Below are 23092 nucleotides of genomic sequence, written 5' to 3'. Positions count from 1 at the left end.
GTTAACGTTAAAGCTGCCTGTCAGAGAGCCATTGATCCTCAGCCTGGCAGTAGGACCACTATAGAGAGCTTTTATGCAACTAATAAATTGGTCATTAAAGCCAAATCTCTCTAAAACTTTATATAGAAAAGGCAAACTAACTCTATCAAACGCCTTCTCGGCATCAAGGCTAATCAAGGCTGTACTAAGTTGTTTTTTATTAATATGTTCTATAATATGTAGTGTGCGTCTGACATTATCTTGCGTCTGTCTGCCCTTTATAAACCCTGATTGGTCTTCATCTATTAAGTAAGGAAGAAGATGTTCCAGCCTTCTAGAAATGATGGACGTGAATATTTTATAGTCTACGTTTAATATGGAAATCGGTCTGTAAGATTCACACAACTCTTTGTCTTTGCCCTCCTTTAGTATCACCGAAATCACTGCTTCCTTCCATGATGGAGGTATTTTACCATGTTTAAGAGTCCAATTCAGAGATTTAAGTAATGTAGGTGCAAGGTCCTCTGCAAAGATCTTGTACCACTCATTTGGGAAGCCATCACTTCCTGGGCACTTATTGTTTTTCAAATTACTTATAGCTCTGTCTAGTTCTTTCTTTGTAATTGGAGCGGATAAAGAATCATTTTGTACCTTGCCTATGGAGGGGAGATCCAATGTTAGTAAGTATTTTCTAATCATCTCATCTTCCACTGGATCTGGTTCCGAGTACAATGACACATAATATTTTTTGAAGCAATTTTCTATTTCCTGAGGTTTAGAAGTTATAACGTTATTCAATGGGTCTCTAATCTTAGATATGCAGCTTTTAATTTGTTGATTTCTAAGGCGTCGTGCCAGGATCTTTGTTGCTTTAGGACCAGATTCGTAAAAAGTCTGTTTTGTGAATCTAATTTTCTTTTCAAGTTCATCAGTAAGAATCGCATCTATTTGTTTCCTGATTTCTTTTAACTGATTCGTCAGTGTTACATCTTTATCCGTTTGTTTTTGTTTCTCTAATTTTTTCAATTCTTCCTGTAATTTTTCATATTTTAGCCTCTTCACTTTATTCATGTAAGCTGTCCGTGAAATCAAATTCCCTCTCATAATTGCTTTAATCGTATCCCATACCATCGTTGGTTCCACTTCACTATTACTTGTAGTATTATTTTCAATAGAGTCCTTAATTTCTCGTCTTATATCCTTAACAGTCATTGTGTTATTCAGAATCCCAATATTCATTCTCCACAGTGTGCTTTTATGTCTGTCATTTAATTGTATAGTTAAGTAGACTGCATTATGGTCTGAAACATCCGAGGTCCCTATTGAACATTCTTTCACCCTATGTCTATCTGATATTCATCAGAAAGAAATCTATTCTAGAGTGAGTCTGGTGTGTGGCTGAGAAATGGGTAAAGTCCTTCTCTGAACCATGAAGATTCCTCCAGACATCGAACATACCAGACTCTTTGATTAAAATGTTAAGGCTTTTTGACATATGCAGTTTGTGTTGTTTTTTACTTGTCGTGTCTAATGAGTAATTCAGGATTGTATTCCAGTCGCCGGCACAGATCAGTATACCCTCACTGAAAGTGACAATCTTATCAAAAAACTGAGTAAAGATTTTTTTATCACTTTCTGGAGGTATATAGATACAAGCAAATGTGACTAATATGTTATCAAGTTTTCCTTTGACTAAAACATATCTGCCTTCCTTATCTCCTTCTGCCATAATCAAGTCAAAATTCAGAGAGTTAGACATCATAATAGCCACTCCTCTTTTCCTGCTGTTTTTGCATGCACTGAAAAAGGAATTTGAATATCCAAACCTCCTCAACTTATTATGTTCTTCGTTAGACAAATGTGTTTCTTGCAGCATTACAACATGTGATTTATCCTTTTTTAACTTTGCCAACACTTTGCTCCTCTTAATCGGGTGTCGTAGGCCATTTACATTCAAAGACGTAATCTTTAAGCTATCCAGCCTTGGCATGAGCATCACAGGTGACAACAATCTCCCCCAGAAAAAAACACAGAACAGTGATAACGGTAACTATTATACAGAAAAAAGGAAAAGAGAATCTAGGCTTCCAAAAGTGGGGGAGAACTGTCTCCCCCAGAGTGACCCAGTTGGAGGGTCGAGGGTTAAGTCTCTCATCTAGAGAGGGCCCAATATAAGAGATGGTTATTAATTCTAGCAAAAGAACTGTCCCCATCCTATGAGTCCAACTAAAATGTAACAGTAGTTGAGACCACACTACCCGGTGATAATCAAACCATTAGGCCAAAAAAGAAAAGTATCCAGCGAAGCATGGTGATAATAATAATGATAATGATTCTCACCCAATTGTGAGATTAGTGTGTAGCCAAAAATAAAAAATAAAACGTCAGGCGTTCTCCGTGTTATCCCTCTGGAACTCCCGCAGCTTCTCCTTGGCTCTCTGAGCGGCGGAGCCGCCCCGCCCCCGGCGCTCCGCTCCCCGCTCCCATCCCAGCAGCTCCGACAGTGAATCCAGCGCAGGCTCCGCGTCGCGCACCTGCGGCGGGTCCACTTTGAAGCCCCGTCTGTGTAACTCTTGCCATGCTGCCTCCGCGCTGCTGTACGTCCTGGCTCCGGTGTCCCAGTGGATCCTCATGTTGGTATAGGGCGTTTGGAAACGTATCCCCTTTTCCTTTAAAGCTCTCTTGATCGGGTTGTATTCCTTGCGCTTCCTGACTGTCTCAGCGGCGTAATCATGGTCAAAATAGATCACCCGTTTGCCCAGTGATATTTTGCCCTTTCTCCAAGCCTCCTTTAGCACCAGTTCCTTGGTTGTAAACTCCTGGAAGTTAATAATAATGGGTCTCGGAGGTTTTTCGGGTGGAGGTTTCTGCGCTAAGGAGCGGTGCGCCCGTTGGATTTTCAGGTCGAGGTCCTGCGGCAGCGGTAACTCACGTTTAAGGAGAGCAGTGATGAACTGGGCTACAGAATTTCCCTCCTCACCCTCAGTGGTGGACAGTAATGAAGTAAATTTACTTGAGTACTGTACTTAAGTACATATCCAGAGGATTTGTACTTTACTTGAGTATTAGATTTCTTTGGTACTTATTACTCTTACTTGAATACATTTCCAAGACAAATATTTTTACTTTTACTCGAGTAAATTTCTACGAAGGCTGAAAAGTACTCGTTACTGTCAGGTCTGCTCTTTTTTTCTTCTTCCCTAAAATCCTATTGGACACAAGCTGTTTTTGTCAAAGGAGGAGACCTATCACAGTGCACGCTCTCCACTGGGATGTACGTAAAGCGGAAATACGTCAAGCCTCCTCAAAACGATACCGCCAAAGTAGCCTGCGTTTGTCAAGACAGAGCCGCAACAAGTCAAGACAGAGCCGCAACAATGGCTACGCCTGCGTCAGGAGAAGAAAGACAATCCGCTGAGTCGTCTGAGTCTGATAATGAGCCGGACTCGGAGCAGGGACTTTCACAAAATCCTTGGCCGTATCTTAACTCAATGTTTGAGTTCGACCGAGTAAAAAACGAGGGCACAGACAAACCACAGACATTTATTTTCAAATGTTTATTGTGTCTGCCGAAGCTCTCTACCTCTCTGCTTTCAACAACTCAACATCGAATTCTCAGAAACAAGAGTTAAAAGATCCTTAAATTAATTTAGAAAAAATATAGTAATTTACTGATGTGGAAAATAAGAAATTTACTCTTACTCTTACTCTTACTTTTACTTAAAGTACATTTAAAAGCATTTACTTTTGGATACTTAAGTACCTTTAAAAGCAAGTACTTTTCTACTCTTACTCGAGTAATATTTTGACTGAGCTACTTTTACTTGTAACGGAGTAAATTTTGACCAGTAGTATTTGTACTCTTACTCAAGTACTGGGGTCGAGTACTCTGTCCACCTCTGCTCACCCTCTGCCATTCCGAGTATGCGGATATTGTTTCTCCTAGATCGGGACTCCAGGTCCGTCACTTTTTCCTGGAGAAACTTTTGCTGTTTGGCAAAGGCAGAGAGCAGCATATTTGCCTCCGCTGCCCAGTCCTCCATCCGCCCCACGCGCGTCTCCGCCTCATCAACACGGCCGGACAAACTTTGCACTTCTTTTGTTAAGTTGTCGAGTTTGCCATTAATTTCTTGGCTCATGTGGTTGATTTCTTGGCGCAGGGAGTCGTTACCTTTCGTCAGATCAGATTTAAGGTCCTTAATTGCCGCCATCAAGTCGTTCGAGTTCACACTGGTTTCACCCTCCGGGCCACCAACACGTGCCTCCAGGTTGCTATCATTAGCTTTTGCCTTCGCCCCCGTGCTGCCTATTTCTTGATTTTTAGACATTTCTTCTTCTCTTCTTTGGCCTCTCGTGAGTCTCTTCCCACTCATCTAACAATGGTTCCACTCAAAATGTAGTGAACGAGTTTTTAGTGGGAAAATAATAACTTTTCTTGGGAGCGTGGTCTCAGGTGCGTCTGACTACTCCATGAGCTAAACCGGAAGCCCTCTAGTTACGTTTTAAATTAGAGTTTTGGCAGTGTTCAAAATAAAATTATGAGACCTGCTGTATTGGAGCACATTTTCTTTTAGTTAAAACTGTAGCGGGGACAGATGTTTAGAGAAACCTATGTATGTACCGGGTGAAGGCGATTTATGGTTCCGCTTTACAACAACGCAGAGCCTACGCCGTAGGCTACGGCGGCGGCTCTGCGACGATTTAAGGCGGAACCATAATTCAGGCTTTATGGGAGCATGTCGGAGAACAACCAGAAGAATATAGAGTGGATTAAAAATAAAAGTTAAGCACTGAGCTACATGTGTCTCCCGTCTGGGCCATTGCAGACTCATTGCCTGAGCATGATGTTACTAAAACCAAACATACCCGCCGTCTCTTTCTTACTTTATGTGCGCGGCGCAGCGAGTTGTGTCGCATTAAATGTGGTCCGGGCGTAATACCAGCTGGTGAAATTAAACGAAAAAAATAAATAAATAAATAAATAGATTAATTGTAATCGTTAATTTTAATCGGGTAATTTCATAACGGCAATTAATTGAAAATCGATTAATTTTTAACATCCCTAACATATACCCTGAGCCACCACTGGGTGCCTCCTCCCAGTGGGGAGGACGGAACATGACCTGGCAATTTCTGACAGACGCTGTCTTGGCTGCTTTGACTCTGCCCAGGTTTAAACTACGCTGACTGCGGACACAAGACAAGAAGGACAAGGCCAAAGAATGTCTGCTGGCAGAATGCAGGAAAGGTATCCGGGATGATGACCAGCAAACGGGTACCAGCACACCTACACACCGCCTCAGCACTGACTCATCTATAGAGGATGAATTATTTTCCTTTGAGGTTGAGGATGACACCCCTGCTGAAAGTCAAGTTGTGGACTATTTCAAATCAAGAGCACAAGGGATGGACAGTCTAAATGGATTTCCACTGATAAAGAACATTTCACTCAAATATAATGCAGCCACTCCCTCCAGTGCCCCAGTAGAGAGACTGTTTAGCCTGGAGAAGCTTGGAACAGGCTGTCTGACGAGAAGTTTGAAAAGCGTGTGCTTTTAAGATACAATCACTGGTTTAATGGCTAGGATGAGTGTCAGGAAGGACACGCGCACGCGCACGCGCACGCACACACACACACACACACACACACACACACACACACACACACACACACACACACACACACACACACACACACACGAATGAATGAAGGTTTAGGAGCGAATGTTGGATTTTTCCATATTTTTCTCTTCAGTTCTATTTTAAAAGCACTAACAGTCATTTACAAAAAATTAGACCACCCTTTTTTCTTCAATATCTTGTTCATTTTAATGCCTATTACCACTAAAGGTCATCATGTGACTAAAATAGACAGAAAAGAAAACATTGACTGCATAAAAGCACTGTTTTGGCAGTACAATAATGTTAGTCCAAACAAATGTATCTTTGGTTCCACCAGGCATTAAATTAAACAAGACATTAAAGAAAACAAGGGTGGCTTAATAGTTTTTATAAGACTGTATGTTGTTAAACTGTTAATTTTTGCTTTGAAGAAAATATTTGAAGTAGGCCTACAGTATGTGCCAGTTGTTTGTAGCTGTGTGATAGTTTAACTTATTGAACTCACAGTACAAGGGCTTTAAAGCAATTTATTGTTTAATTAAATATTAAAAGTTAAATGAAGTACCGTCTATGCTGTTCTACTCTATGCCACTGGCCTTTGAAAATCTTTGGCATTTTTGAATTTTTTTTAAAAAAGTAACGCAATAGTTGCTTTACCTGGAAACAAATTACTTTTATGAAGGAGTAATTCAGTTACTAATTCAATTACTTTTTGGGGAAAGTAACTAGTAATCAGAATCAGAATCATATTTTTTTGGCCAAGTCAGGTCAAACAAGACAGGGAATTTGACTTGGTTATTTTCGCTCACTGTACAGTAAATACGCAAATGACAGCTCTTATTAACATATAGGCTATACAATTTTTTTTTAAGTGAAAGGTGCAGGTAACTATAACTAATTACTTTTTTAAAGTAACTTGTCCAACACTGCTAACCACATTTATCTCGCTGTTTGTTTGAGCTTTTAATAAATGTTCCTTGAACAAATCCTTGGTGATGTTTATTTAATGCACTCAAACCAATCTGGATTGAACCTACTTTCAGATGAGAGATTGATAAATACAGTTTATTTTCCTTTGTAACAAAGGATGTGCCTCAATGAGTTTAATAAATTAAAGGGGACCTATTATGGCATCTAATACCTATTTTAAACAGGCCTTGAATGTCTTAAAAACAAGCTTTTGATTGTTTTTGCTAAATAAATTAGAAATTCAGCCTCTGAGCCATGTCTTTAGCATCCCATTCTCTAACCTCATTATCTATGCAGGATTATGAGTGGGCGGGGCTATGATAATGAGGCACTGTGCTGATTGACTGCCTGAATGATGCGATACACCGCTACGAAAAAATGGCGGAAGCTCCGGCCGGCGGAGTTAGTTGTGGGCGTGGTTTCACGCATCGGAGGCCAACCTATGTAAATCGCATTTTCGTTACGTAACGAAAGGGAGCAGAATCTGAATGGCTCGCATCACACTGGATGGCTCATCCGGACGGCTGTACAGACACTGCAGAATTTGGTTGCTTTCCTCCTTCTCTGAGTTGGCAGGCTGAGGGGAGACCACTTTATATATGTTAAAGCAAGAAAAAACACGTTTTTCATAATATGTCCCCTTTAAAGGAGCTTAAGGCCGGATTGTGGCAAGATTTATGAAAAAAATCTGTATACATTTTAAGTTTTCTAGTAATAATGTCAGATGAAGCGTTCCAAACACAAAAGAATGAGTCCTCTAGTGCCGTGATTCCCAACCCCCGGTCCCCGGACCGGTACCGGTCCGTAGAGGCGTTACTACCGGGCCGTGGAATGGCTTGTGTTCCGATCATAATTAGGGCTGCAACGATTCGTTGACGTTGTCGACAAAAAGCGATAATCAAAATTGTCGGCAATTGTCACCAGACGTTTTTTTCCCAATGGAGTGAGGCATCTCACTTCACTTCACCTCATACAATCTCTGCGTACAGCCGCGCTGCACGACAGGGTCTCTCTCTAATACATCCATGGTCTCTCTCAGCGCAGCTTTTTTTTTTTTTTGCGTCTCAGCGCAGCTGCGGGTAACAAAACTTGGCACTGGCGGTTCTAGGATTTTTCTGAAACGGGCCATTATGGGGCCAAATGTAACCTTCAGGGGCCAACAGTATTAAGCCCCTTTCAGGAGGGCGCAAAGCGGCGACCGCCGCCGGCTTTCCCATTCATCGTGTATGTGCTACCGCAGCGCAAGAGCAGCGCGCTCTGCGGGCGAGCTTGGCGGCGCGCGAGAGGCCACCTGCCACGGGCGTTTCACCTGCCTGCGTCTGAATTGAACATGTTTTAATTTCATCGCGCTGTGAGGGCATCTCGGTGTGACCAATAGGAGAGAAGATGGTTGTCATCCTGCTGAGGACCCACTCCAGCAGGCTGTCAAACTGCTCCCTGTTCAATCTGAAGTAGACCTGGTCATCATGGAGCTGTAGCTCCAACGAGCCTGGATTCCCCCGAATCCTGTCTTCTCATGAGGATTTCATGGAGGGTCCATGAAATCCTCATGAGAAGACAGGATTTGGGGGAATCCTTGCTGTTGCTGCTCGTCTCCTCCTCAGAAGAACTAAAGCCAGGGCTTTTCTTTGAAGCAGGGACAGATACATTTTGCAAATTGAGCTGTAGCTATACTGAAATAAAAACGGTCCAAATCATCCACCCCTGAAATAAAAATGGTCCAAATCATCCCCCCTGAAATAAAAACGGTCCAAATCATCCCCTCTGAAATAAAAACGGTCCAAATCATCCCCCCTGAAATAAAAACAGTCCAAATCATCCCCCCTGAAATAAAAACGGTCCAAATCATCCCCCCTGAAATAAAAACAGTCCAAATCACCCCCCCCCCCCTGAAATAAAAACGGTCCAAATCATCCCCCCTGAAATAAAAATGGTCAAAATCATCCCCCCCTGTAAAACTGCCATCCCCCCTTTCCATCTCTTATGTAATTTCATCAATGAATGTGGGTTTACTGCTATTTCAACATTTAGAGTCATCACCAGAAAAATAACTTATTTGACAATTTTCACCTTTTTCAAGTAAATTTTCACTTGAAATAAGTAGAAAAATCTGCTAGTGGGACAAGATTTATCTTCTCATTACAAGCAAAAAAATTTTGTCCCACTGGCAGATTTTCCTACTTATTTCAAGTGAAAATTTACTTGAAACAGGTGAAAATTGTTGTTTTTTATTTACTTTTTGTATGAACAGCAGCAAAGTTGAATAAAATATTTATTTTTCATTGAAGTAGCCATCTTTCTCATGTTTATTATCATTTGCCACATAATTAAAGCAACCTCATGCTAAATTTAAGAAAACAATTTTTGCATTTTTTTGTCATATAATTAGGTTAGGTTCAGTCAGCTGCAGAGACGAGCGGACCTCAGCAAACCTCCATGAGCCGTTTCTTTACTGGTTGTTCGAGTAAAAGAAATAGTGATGAACAAGTGGAAAATCCTACCAAAAAGAAAAGCAAAAGCTTTAATCGCAAGTACGACATTATGTATATAAAATACGGATTTGTTGCAACGGGCGATTTGGAGACGCCAAACACACTATGTATTTTATGTGGAGAAACGCTCGCCAACGAAGCAATGAACCCATCCAAGCTCCAAAGACACTTAAATACAAAACATCCTTCTCTCAAAGACAAACCAGTGGATTTTTTCGAAAGGAAAAAACGTGAGTTAGATTTGCAGAAACAAGTTTTAAAGGCCACAACATCAGCTAACGTCGCTGATGATAGCCTGCATTTTAAAATGCATTGTTTTTTTCTGAAATGTTTATTAAAATTGACATAAATTGTCAACCGGTCCCTGAGCTTTTTGTTTATACTTCTGCTGGTCCTTGGCACAAAAAAGGTTGGGAACCCCTGCTCTAGTGTATCTCTCCTTTGCCTTGAACAGGCTGTGTGTTGCAAAATGTGCTGCAATTCGGTCCCGAATTTCCCGCGCTGGGCTGCGGATGTGACGTCACATGACGCTGCATGCACGTTCTCCCCGTTCTCCCGTGCCGGCTTCACTGTTGGCTGCAGTACCCCCAACGGCCGTCGTGGTGAAGGGTGGCGCTAGAGAGTCTCATTTCTTAAAAGGAGCCTCAAGCTCCTTTAAGTAAGATCATTACATATGTTAATGTTTGTACTTCACTAACCCACGCTGGCTTAAAGAAACGTACATGTATTCTTCAAATGTCCAACCACGAAAGTAATGTAATACACACAATGACACTACAAAAACTTTTTAGTCTTTTATAAAAAAATGTTTCTTTATTTAAGTTCTATTGTTTATAGAGCAGCTTTCATGTAGGACAATGTCAACTTGAACCAACCAGTTCAGAGTTAAGATGAAAAGTGAAAATACTGGGATGGTTAGGGTTTTTAAGCAAACAGCTGGCAGTCTATAACTGTATTCCTTATAGTTACATTGTTTAACATTGTTTAAAGTGTTGCATATTGGGAATAAAATTAATTGAGGGGATTGTTTTGCCATTTACTCTATGAAAGTTTGCGACTGATATACTCCGACAGAGGCGGGCTCTTCTCTTAAAGAAGATATCTATGGGTAATGGCCACTGAGTTGTACAAATGGGAAAAGAGGGATGCTCTTCCTGTAGGGAAAGGTGTCAGCTCCAAGGACAGGGGATATCTACTCTTTAATACTTCTTTCCTGTAAAAGGAAGCTCTTGGCCATCTTCTGAGATGTGTGTCTTTACCTTAGTCTTCCTTTATCTGATTGCCTGTCCATCCTCAACACACGTCTTTAGTCTTAATATATGCAGGACCATCTCTGCAAGTCAAGTTCTGTTAAATCAGATGGATTGCTAGTGTGTTTCCTCAGTGGCGAAGGATTCACTGCTGGCTTACACCTACAACTTTTTCAAGATGACACTGCACCTCTCCCAATTTATCGTGCAGTAATTCTTCCTGAGACCCGATATGTACTAAAACCACATTTATGCATGCAAGCCTTATGGTTATCCTATATATCATACCTCTGCATTAATTCTCAGGTGTGATTAACTACAAATGTCAATGTCTGTAAGCATATTAAGTCTTGCAATATACCACCCAACTTCATCCTCTGCCTATAGCGCAATGAAGATATTACTCAAGCAACCAATTTGTGATTATTCTGCATTAATTTACTGCTGGAATTTTTGCATAAGACTAGATGTATCCACTATGAATCCAATTTCATATCTTACCCACTGTATTACAGGAATTACTTCTTCCCTGCATCATCAAACTGGCAGTTGCTGTCTGTAAACAGGATCAGTCTTTCTCTGCAGTGTGAAAATGACTGCCTTCTTGCACCAGTGCCTTCCTCTCCCAAAAATATAGTTTAAACACACATAAGATAACCTATGCACACAGTTTCACAAGTGCAAATATCAGAAGGAACAGCATGAAGGAAATAATCCTCCTCCCATGTCTTGAATTATTAGAAGTCCCAAGATCCCTAAATGGATTTTTAAGGAGCAATGTGAACTTGGCAAGCTGGGCATGAGGCTTTTTTCCTTTGTTGGTATTTCCCCCTCTTACATTGATTTTGATATTACCTAAACCTCTAAAATACCACTTATACAAAAGTTATCTACACTCCTCCAGTGAAGCAGAATGGCACTGATTAATTGGAGCTCTGTTGACAGGTCTCAATTAAGTGGATGACACACTGAATACTAATAGTGGAAAATTCATTATTAGCTTTTTTCTATAAGTTATTACACTGATGGATGAGTGAGATCTGGGGCCTGTACTACGAAGCGGGATTTGGGGTTAGCGAGGTAACTTCAGGTTTAACCCTGGGTTTTCAGGACTACGACGGTGGTTCACTTCTTAGCGGGGCACATCGCCATGGTAACTTATGCTGAACAGCTAACCTGCTCCGGAGCAGGTTATGTTCGAGATACAGATCGCCGGGTGTAAAAGCACCGCCCACTGACCAATCAGCTCTCTTGGAAAATGACATGCCCTTTCGAAGAGAATACAGTGGAGCTTGGTGCGCGGATCGTGAGAGGATCCCTCCGAAGAGAACGCGTATTCAGGGACCACCAAAACCCCTTTGCTTTCCCTGATGAGTACCTGTATGAACGATCCAGAAAAAAAGAAAAAAGAGGTGGAGGAGAAAATAAAAAATAAATCAATCAATGAATAAATAAAACAAATCATCACCCAAAATCCGATGTACAGTCAATCCAAAACTAATACCAATTAAATAAATAAATCAAGAAGAAATGAAAAAGAAGATGCATTTGTAAGGGGATAGCAAAAAAGGGATTTTCAATTTCGTCCCTCGAACATTCTGAGAAGTCACTTTAAAATACTAAATACCCCCCTCCTGAAAAAATAAAAAATTAAATAAAATAAATAAAAAAACCCAATTCTTTGGTACAGCATCAGCACAAGTTATCGGTCAACAACAATAGTTATAGAACCAATATATACAGACTGTCTCAGAAAATTAGAATATTGTGATTTTCTGTAATGCAAACACAAAAACAAAAAAAATGTCATACATTCTGGATTCATTACAAATCAACTGAAATATTGCAAGCCTTTTATTATTTTAATATTGCTGATCATGGTTTACAGTTTAAGATTAAGATTCCCAGAATATTCAAATATATGTTTATATCCCTATGAATTTACGCATTTATACAGTCAGCGATCTTTTGCCAGCTGTCTTTCCTGCATTTTGCAGCTGCAACTGTGTTGCTTTTTGCCTGTATTATATGCCTATACTCATCATATTTCCGTAAAATTATTGTTTGCTCTTCGCTACTGAAATAAGCGGCTCTGACAGCGGACTTCTCCATGCTTGCGATTGGTCATGCGCTGAAAACACCGCCCCTTTTATGTGCACGCGCTCATATCCAGATTGGAGAAACCTGGGTTGATATACCGAGTTGATAACCACCGTCGTGTGACCGCTTAGCGTGATTGCAATTGTCCCGCTTAGTGAATCTGGATAAGGAAAAGATATCCTGGATATGTTGAACTTGCTTCGTAGTACAGGCCCCTGGCCTTTTAAGAAATGTACACAGCCTGCCTAAAACTGTAATGACATTTCAAACAAACAAGGAGATAAGGACATTTTTTTCGCCTTTTTTCTTTCTTTTTTAAAATTTTCAAAGTGTCTGTGGATGAAGAACCCTGAAAGATACAATATACCTTATCCCAGTGACTGCTTCTTTCCTCACAACCTCTCAAATGTCAGCCAGGGCAGCACCAAGTGTTCTCCAATTGTCTCAACCTAGCCGTACTGTAGCTACTGCAGAATAAAGACATTTGACTGCATTAAGGTTAAGGTTCAGTCTCAAATTGCTTTAGTTTCACAGGGATTTAAGAGTGGTATTTTTTTTCTTTCACCAGAGAGGTTTGGTTTACAAATCAATAATGTTTTTCAAATTTCAAATGAATTTGCTACAATACATGAGCCACATGATTGATATAAAGTTACAAAGTAGCCCCTCTCCCTTAAAGAGTGGATTTTCTGTAGGTTTCGTGTGTCGTTTGTGGTTTTTGTTGCAGATTTCCAGTGTTCGACATGCGCCTCCATGTGTTTTTGCTTCCTGGTTTAGCAGCAGATTTCACCCCCCTCCCCCGAAAAAAACAAAAACAAAAAAGAAACACTGGGTTCGTATGTATTGTTGTGCAACTCATAGGTAGCTTGGCTGTCCAGTTATCAAGGCTAATGATAATTCTATTAAAGAATTATTAATAATTAATAAAGTTGACTATTTATCAAATTGTATTATCAAAAATGATAATTCTCGTAGGGGCACCACCGCCGGGGCCTTACTTCCGGTGGGATTCGATAACTAACAGCAGAAAATCAGTCTCATTATGATTTGAATTATCCTGCAGAACAGCAAATCTTACAGAATAACAGTGAAGGCGTGATATCCGAACACTAGGCTCTGCTTAAACAAATCAATTTGTGACCAAATCTTGCATGAAATAACAACAACCACTCATAAAGAAATCAATCAGAATTTATTTACATACGGGTGTCAAAAGATGATAAACGCAACACCCAAATAAACCTGATGGCAGAAATGGCTTAAGTATCCATAAAACAATTAATTAACTAGAAAAACAACAATCAATAAAATGAAACATAAACGTTAAATGCATGGAATGAAAAAGAAAAGAAATCAAGCAATAATAACGAAGATATAGAACATCTACAGTTCAAACGGGCTCCTGTGGTCTTTTAAAGATGGACGCGCCCTCTTGGCCACGTGCAATTAGAACGGATGGTGATCCCGGTGTTAAACCGTGATCAACTGCAGAAAACAGCGCTTTAAAACATGAATGACTAGCAGAAAGTAGTGACTACAAATTAATGAAAACAGTCCTTATAATGATGGTGGTGTAATCTCAGCTCTGAACACAGATTTAGCTCTGTAACACTCCCAGTTAAACTCATACACCCAGGTCTCAAAACCTCACGCCTCCTCGGGTCTCCGGGTGCCGATCAGGGGTTCCTGCCGGGTCTTTGGTCGGAGTCCGATCCCAGAGAGTCCTCCCGCCTCTCCCGCTCCTCCTCCTGACTCTGGAATCACGAGAGGACGGGGGTACAGCTGAAGCAGCCGGCGCTCCAGCCCCGGTCCGGAGGCTATCACGTCGTCTCGGGGGCGCGCGGGGCCAGTCTACTTCTTCTGAGTGCTGGTGCCCGTCGGCCTGAGCGCGTGGCCCCGGGACGGGCGGCGAGATGCGTCTCGGTTCTGCGCGGGGCAGGCTGTCCACAGGTCCTTTCAGGTGAAGTTTAAGAGCAGAGAGAGAGAAGTTAGGAAAGAGGAACGGGTCTCACCCTGGGCCGGGGCCGAGCTTCGGAGCGGCTTCCCCCCCCTTTCCAGCTCCCAGGGACCGGGGACACGTGAAGCAGGACTCTGGATGAAAAGTTGAGACCGAGAGCTGATGGGGGCGGCTCCGTGCACCGCGGCTTCAACGGGCTGCAGGTCCAACGGAGCGGCCCGATGGGGCCTTACACCTCCCCCCAGCCGGGGGGAGAAAGGGAGATGGGATCTTGGCCCAGAGCCAAACGATCCAGCTCGGATGAGGGGGTGATCGGAAGAGAGTGAAAAAGGAGCAGCGGCAGGGGTTTTGATCCTACGCGCGCTGCGGTGACGTCATCGGTGCCTCATTGCGATTGGATGCGCGCCGCTTGTAGGCGACACTCCCCCCACGCAAGGCATGCTGGGGGTTGTAGTTCAGGCAACAGCAGCCATTTTATGAGGCACATTAAAGCGGAAAAGGGGGGGTTCAAAGAAGCAGTACCATTTTGAGGTCTGGTTTTGGGGTCCGCTGCATCCGGCTCCCCCCCAGGGGGTGTCGTAAATCCCCAGGGAGTCTGTTTCCCTGGCAGAAACTTTCCTTGCTGGCTTTTATCTGTTTTGACCCCCCCTCTTGGGGTCATAAACTTGCTATCTCGGGCTAGGCAGTGGGGTCGCAAACGGACTATCTCGACCCAGGCCGAGATAACCAGGAGTTAGCAGCAGGGGGTCGCAGGACTTCAGGAAGAAGGGGCAAAGTCTGGTTTTACAGGTCCTCATAATCACAAAATATTCATACATTTATAAGTCCAGATGATCACTGGGTGCGGCCCAACAGTATATATATGTATGTGTATGCGTATGTATGCGTATATATATGTATATATATTAAATATAGTAACAATGCACATATATATGCCTTAGGTTTTTACTAGCATGGTATTAACCATTAATATATGTGCAGACAAGGTAAAAAAAAAACAGGTAAAATTAGCGAAATAATTTGAAGAAATGAAGACAGGAAAAAATAAGTAAGTAAATGAATGAAATAAAATGCTCCAAACAGTGAAACTTTGAACAAGAAAAGTTTGAAATGTTTTAGAAAAGAATAGAAAAAGATATAATCAGATTCCAACAATCCTTGTTTGCAGCTCTTATTAAGCCCGAGCACTTACAGTGCGAAGGCCCTATTGTATCTGTAGGATTTTTTTTTTCTTCTTCCGATGAAATGAGGGCCTTTTTACCCCCCTAAACATGTCCCAAAAGTCACCAAATTTTACACGCAAGCCAGGCCTTGCGAAAAATTTGATATTTCATGGTTTGCATTAATGGGCGTGGCAAAATGGCTCAACAGCGCCCCCTAGATAACCTTGTGCCTCAAGTCCCACAATACCGTTTGACGTACATGCACGAAAATCAGTACACACCTGTATCATGTCGCAACTTAAAGAAAAGTGTCTTGGCGCCATGGCCGAAACCGAACAGGAAGTCGGCCATTTTGAATTAATCGTGTAATTTTGGCGACATTTGTGCCATTCTTTTGGCAGTTAATGTGGCCCGAACCGTAACGTGCACCCAGGTGTGTTATACATCAAAATGTGCGTTTCGATCCTGCGACAACGCTCATTACTTTTCTTAGTCAAAAGCGTTACCGTGGCGACGATATACGCCAAAAAGCGCGACCCCCTTCATCTGATTGGTACATATTTGATAGTTCCTATTTTCAGCCATAACTTTTGAACGGGTTGTGATAAAGACATGTGGGTGGTGTCATCGGACTCGGTATTGAGTACTTGACCTTCATTGCCCTGAATTAGCCCCGCCCCTTCTTCTGATTGATCAATATTTGATTGTCCCTATTTTCTGGCATAACTTTTGAATGGTTTGACATAAAGAGTCGTAGGTGGTGTCATCGGACTCGGTATTGAGTACTTGACCTTCATTGGCCTGAATTAGCCCCGCCCCTTCTATTTGATAGTCCCTATTTTCTGGTATAACTTTTGAATGGTTTCCCATAGAGAGTCGTTGGTGGCGTCATCTGACTCGGTTTTGAGTACTTGACCATAATTGGTGCAAATCAGCCCCGCCCCTTCTTATGATTGGTCGATATGTGATAGTTCCGATTTTCTGCAATAACTTTTGAATGGTTTGACATAAAGACTCGTGGGTGGTGTCATCGGACTCAGTTTTCAGTCCTTGAACATCGTTTCTGCAAATTAGCCCCACCTCTTCATCTGATTGGTTGATATCCTATAGTTCCTACTTTCTGCCATAACTTTTGAATGGTTTGATATAGAGAGTCGTGGCTGGTGTCATCCGCTAAATGTCAAGGCCTGAAGACATCTACATGCAAGTCATACAAGCGCTTCCACTGCAGCACGCCTGAACGCGCACAAGGGTGCAAGAGCCCGTTATTCGCTGCTTGCAGCTTTAATTAAGAAATTGTAACTGTAACACTATCATGCTGTTTTTACTTATATCAAGTCAAGTCAACGTTACATTTTATTTATATAGCACATAAACAAACGGCTGAGCCGCAACCAAAGTGCTTCACAGAAAGTGCTTTAAAAAGCGAAGACATAAAAAAGGGACTAGAAAAGGGCTAAGAGACAAAATCTGAATAAGACAATACAAAAAGACACTAATTAAAAGCAAGGGAAAAAAGGTGGGTCTTTAACTGAGATCTGAAAATATGTAAAGACTGGGCCGCCCGGATGTGTAGGGGAAGGGAGTTCCAAAGTCAGGGGGCTGCCACAGCAAAGGCTCTGTCCCCCCCTGGTTTTAAGCCTGGTCCTGGGCACTTCCAACAACAGTTGGTCGGCTGACCGGAGTGCTCTGGATGTGATGTGGTGGTGGAGAATCTCAGACAGGTATGTGGGGGCCAGGCCGTGGAGGGATTTGTAAGCGGTCAGGAGAAGTTTGAAATGAATACGGTAGCGGATGGGGAGCCAGTGGAGTGATGCAAGGGCCGGGGTGATGTGATCTCGCTTCTTTGTGCAAGTAAGGAGTCAAGCGGCTGAGTTTTGAACTAACTGCAGGCGTCGGAGTTGAGATTGGTTGATGCCGGTGTATAGGCCGTTGCAGTAGTCTAGTTGTGAAGTGATGAAAGCTTGGATGACTCTCTCCAGATTGCTCTGAGGCAGGTAGGCTTTGGCCTTGGCAATAGTTCTCAGGTGGAAGAAGCTTTTACAAACTACTGCACTGACCTGCTGCTCAAACTTAAAGGTACTGTCGAAAATCACGCCCAGATTTCTGACAGAGGGCCTGATGTTAGAGGCGAGAGGACCCAGGGCATTGATAGAGAAGGCTCGAGAGGTTTTTCCAAAAACAATGGTCTCGGTCTTGCTCTCGTTGAGGTTGAGGAAGTTTCTGCCCATCCATGCTTTGATGTCAGCCAGACAGTCAAGCAGTGGATGGAGTGCAGCCTGCCCATCAACCCTGAGTAGGAGATACAGCTGGACATCATCTGCATAACAGTGGAAGGAGATGTTATGTTCTGTTATAAGATATATATAAGAGTCTCCTCAGTGTTTCATACTGGGGGTGTATAGACTATGGAATATTACTCTGTTTTTCTCGGTAGAAGACTTTTTCCCACAATTCATTCCATACAGTGAGTTGGAGGTAAAGGTTAGCTCTTCAAAGGAAGAATCTCAGTCCACATCAATTTCCCTGTAGCTCTTTGCTGCCGCACAGACCATCAGAAATCCGGGCTCAATCCACTCTTCTAAATTGTGGCCATTTAATGGAACACCTTGCTCTGACTTCTCTCTCCGCCAAAAATAAATAAAGAAGTTGGTAAAAATGAAGCCTTTCGACCTAGGTGAAGCCTGTGGAAACGCATTGAACATTGCTTTTACTGAATTGCCTGACGTGTACTTCTCTAGAGGGATTCTCAATAAGCTTAGTAGATGGGGAAAATATTTCTGGCTAACAGTTACTTTTAATAAGTTGAAAGATAATATCAAAAGATCATATATTTCGCCAAAATTCAAGTGCGGGCTCAATCAAAGTTGGAGAACATGGAGCAAATAAATAAGAAAAATTAACAAATAATTAAAGCTCCAAGATCGTGACCGAAGAAGCCTCTGCCTGGAGCGTTGCACGAGTGACCCATGAATGTTCAGAGCCCCCCAGAGGAGCCGAACAAGGGTCCCAGCATGCCTCGACGTGAATGCCTTTGGACCTACCTGGAGCTGAAGGAAACCAGCTGCTGTGCCCATGCTGCATCCCCTTATCCACATGGAGACAAGGACCATAGAGTGAGAGAGAGCCGCTCTTTATCAGGATCCCCTGCTAAGCGTAACCACCCTTTGTTCACCAAGTAACGCTGACACATTTTACATTGTGAGCTGGACTGCTGATCCCGTCACAACTGTGTTATTAGTTTAAGTGTGCTTGTTTACTTTATTGTTTTCCCCTCTCATCCTCTCCTACTAACCCCCCCCCAACCACACACACTCTTATCTTGGTCATAAAACCCCCAAGCCTGTTTTCACTTTAAATATCAAATATCGACCAATCAGAAGAAGGGGCAGGGATAATTCAGGTCAATGAGTACTCAATACCGAGTCCGATGACACCACCCACGAGTCTTTATGTCAAAACATTCAAGTTATTGCAGAAAATAGGAACTATAACATATCGACCAATCAGAAGAAGGGGCGGGGATAATTTGCACCAATTATGTTCAAGGACTCAAAACTGAGTCCGATGACGCCACCCACGACTCTGTATGTCAAACCATTCACAAAAGTTTTGGCAGAAAGTAGGAACTATCAAATATCGACCAATCAGAAGAAGGGGCGGGGCTAATTTGCACCAATTAAGGTGAAGGACTCAAAACCAAGTCCGATGACACCACCCACGACTCTCTATGTCAAACCATTCAAAAGTTATGGCAGAAAATAGGAAGAAGGGCTAATCTGCAACAATTATGGTTGATGAAGGGGGGCGGGCTTTTTGGCGTCTACATCGCCACGGTAACGCTTTTGACTGAGAAAAGTAATGCGCATCGTCGCAGGATCGAGACGCACATTTTGATGTACAACACACCTGAATGCACGTTACGGTTCGGGCCGCATTAATGGCCGAAGAAATGGCATAAATTGCGTCAAAATTACACGATTAATTCAAAATGGCCGACTTCCTTTTCGGTTTCGGCCATGGCACCAAGAGACTTTTCTTTTAGTTGCGACATGATACAGGTGTGTACCGATTTCCGCTGTTGAGCCATTAGGCCACGCCCATTAATGCAAACCATCAAATATCAAATTTTTCGCCAGGCCTGGCTTGTGTGCAAAATTTGGTGACTTTTGGGGCACGTTTAGGAGGGCAAAAAGGCCCTCATTTTGTCGGCGAAAGAAAGAAAGAAAGAAAGAAAGAAAGAAAGAAAGAAAGAAAGAAAGAAAGAAAGAAAGAAAGAAAGAAAGAAAGAAAGAAAGAAAGAAAGAAAGAAAGAAAGAAAGAAAGAAAGAAAGAAAGAAAGAAAGAAAGAAAGAAAGAAAGAAAGAAAATTCCTACAGATAAAATAGGGCCTTCGCACTGTAAGTACTCGGGCCCTAATTAATAATTGTCCTTTTTGAAAATAACAATCTGCATAATACCAGATTAACTTATGTAGGAAAATAGCCCTACAGTGGTTAGAATTAAAGCTGCAAGCAGCGATGAACCGGCCCTCGCACTCATTCAAGTAAAAAATATATAATTAATAATAATAGTAAAAGAGTGAAAAAATAACTTATAAACTCAACAGCTCAATGCCATTTCCATTGGCATTTTATGACTACTTTTTGACTCTAACAGTAATACAGGACAAAGTCTGTCCCTTTTCAGCTCAATACGGGAAGCGTACGTTAGTTTATAAATGCGGGACGATTCCGTTTTTCAAGGGACGGTTGGCAACCCGAATCACAAATCCGGTGGGCCATGTGCACCGGTATGTCAGCCGGAACGTCAGCTGCTGCTCCCGAGTCGTGTGCTGAACAGCGTGGACAGCAGCGCTATAATCACTTGACTTCACCCATCCAGTCTGAATGGGAAGGAAAAACCAAGAAAATGGCTGATGGTTCAAACTAAAAAGCAGGTGACATAGCCACAAATGAAACAGCATTTAAATTGCCACACATGGCATTTCTCACGCTGAGAAATTAGACTTGGACTGCAAACATGCACCGAATTTGGGCCAGATTAAACAATGTATGGCTGAGTTACAGCCATACATTGTTACAGCCATTGACAAAGACTGAGCCATATAAATGGTTCTCTGCACAGATTGTAAACAGCAAATTCTTGAGTAATGGTTGAAACAATTCAACAAAATTCAACCTTTTACTGAAGAATTAAGAAAAAATTCATGAATGATACTGAGATATACACCTACATTTCGACAAAACGTGGTGACACTGACTGAAATATAACATAATAGATCATAAAAAAGTATATATTTAATGTCCAACATTTAAAAATGTCACTGTATGTATACCGTTGGTCCCATCTGAATGAAACTCGCAGGATTAAAGAAGCATGAGGCTCCTTTTAAGAAATGAGACTCATTAGCGCCACCCTTCGCCACGACAGCCGTCGGGGGTACTGCAGCCAACAGTGAAGCCGGCACTGGAGAACGGGGAGAACGAGCATGCAGCTTCATTTGACGTCACATCCGCAGGACAGCGCGGGAAATTCGGCCCAACAATTGCAGCACATTTTGTAGCACACAGCCTGTTCAAGGCAACGGAGAGAAATGCTAGAGGGCTCATTCTTTTTGGTTTGGAACGCTTCATCTGACATTATTACTAGAAAACTTAAAACATGTACGAATTTTTTTCATAAATCTTGCCTCAAGCTCCTTTAAATGAACGCGAAGTAAACAGTGTCTGTGGTGAGTATGAAGTTCATCTAACAGACAGAGATATGATCATCAGATATGATATCAAAAATATAGAGTGATGAAGTTCTGATTAGACTAAGTGTTGTGGTTAAAAAAAATGCCTTTGTGAAAGGGATATTATCCTTGAATTTCACCTCCCAGGAAAAAAACGGGTTTATGTTCATGTTATACACACGTGGCAAAACCATCCAGTACATAATTACAGGACATAATTTGGCAAAAACTATGTTCCTTTAGTAAGGAGGCAGCGCCATGAAGCATCCAAGATTGTCATATCCCCTTGTTCAGAATGAAAGCCTCATTAGCCCATATAGTTTGGGTCAGATTAAAGATGGTATGTGCAAGTTAGTGAGTTACATACTTATGATTCAATCTTAAATCTAACAGGTCCTCATGTATCCATTTTGATATCAGTTGTAGTGGCAAAAAAAGGCAGAGAGTAGTGCTAGGCGATATGACCTCAAATCATTATCACCATAAATTGGGCAGTTTTACCTCAATAACCCTTATCCGGCAACAAAAAAATCTATGATCAAAATGGCTGATTGGTCGGTAACTCCAGACAGCTGCTCTGAGTTAAGGGAAAATTGATGTTGGTAAACGCAGTGAATGTCGGTAACGGTAAATGTTTGGTTTATCGCCCAGGCGTCGCAGAGATAAATAAAATTTAAATTTAAATTTACCGTAATTTAATATGGAGTTTCTATATGTTCTATTACAACAGAAGTTGTCTCTAGGCGCTTTCCAGAGACCCAGAACAATTATTACATAGAGATAACAACGCCATTGTTCTTGTAGTTCAGTGTCGGTACAAAGCACACACCGCCTGCCCATACCACGTTGGTGAATGTTTTCCTTCCTGATATTAAAAGGAGCTTGAGGCCGGATTGTGGCAAGATTTATGAAAAAAATCCGTATACATTTTACGTTTTCTAGTAATAATGTCAGATGAAGCGTTCCAAACCCAAAAGAATGATTCCTCTAGTGTATCTCTCCTTTGCCTTGAACAGGCTGTGTGCTGCAAAATGAGCTGCAATTTGGTCCCGAATTTCCCGCGCTGTCCTGCGGATGTGACGTCACATGACGCTGCATGCACGTTCTCCCCGTTCTCCCGTGCCGGCTTCACTGTTGGCTGCAGTACCCCCAACGGCCGTCGTGGTGAAGGGTGGCGCTAGAGAGTCTCATTTCTTAAAAGGAGCCTCAAGCTCCTTTAACTACTATACTGTGCAAAAGTCTTAGGAATCTATATTCTCCTTTTTTAATCAGTTTAAATGAGTAGGATTGATGAATTGATTATACAATATTATACAACATTTTCTACAATATATATATATATATATATATATATATATATATATATATATATATATATATATATATATATATACACATACATATACAGTTGGTATGGAAAGTATTCAGAGCCCTTTAAATATTTCCTTCTTGGAGTCCCTGGGAGGAATACCTGGCTCCAACTGGGGACTCCTTTGTTCAACTGGGGGACTTCAACGCTCACGTGGGCAATAACAGTGATGTTGTTGCTTTTATTTTACGTTGTAATCACTCTTCTTGCCGACTTTGTCAAGGTACACAATCTCAAAAATTTGAATAAAACAGGCAAGGAAGTTAAAAGTCACATTGAGTTTCAAAAATTTGGCAGGACAATGAAAACTCACTGTAAGGACACACATTTTAATTAAAATGTGAGTGAGCGTGCAGTTATTGCCTTTGTGATATTGGTGTGCCGAAACATAATTTCCTTCAAAATACTTGTCAAAGACTTTGTTAAGTAGCTTGCATTTTTGCATATTTCTTTG

The sequence above is a fragment of the Cololabis saira genome, chromosome 11 (genome assembly GCF_033807715.1).
Source record: "Cololabis saira isolate AMF1-May2022 chromosome 11, fColSai1.1, whole genome shotgun sequence".
Classification (NCBI taxonomy): domain Eukaryota; kingdom Metazoa; phylum Chordata; class Actinopteri; order Beloniformes; family Belonidae; genus Cololabis; species Cololabis saira.
This window is presented reverse-complemented; position numbering follows the sequence as displayed.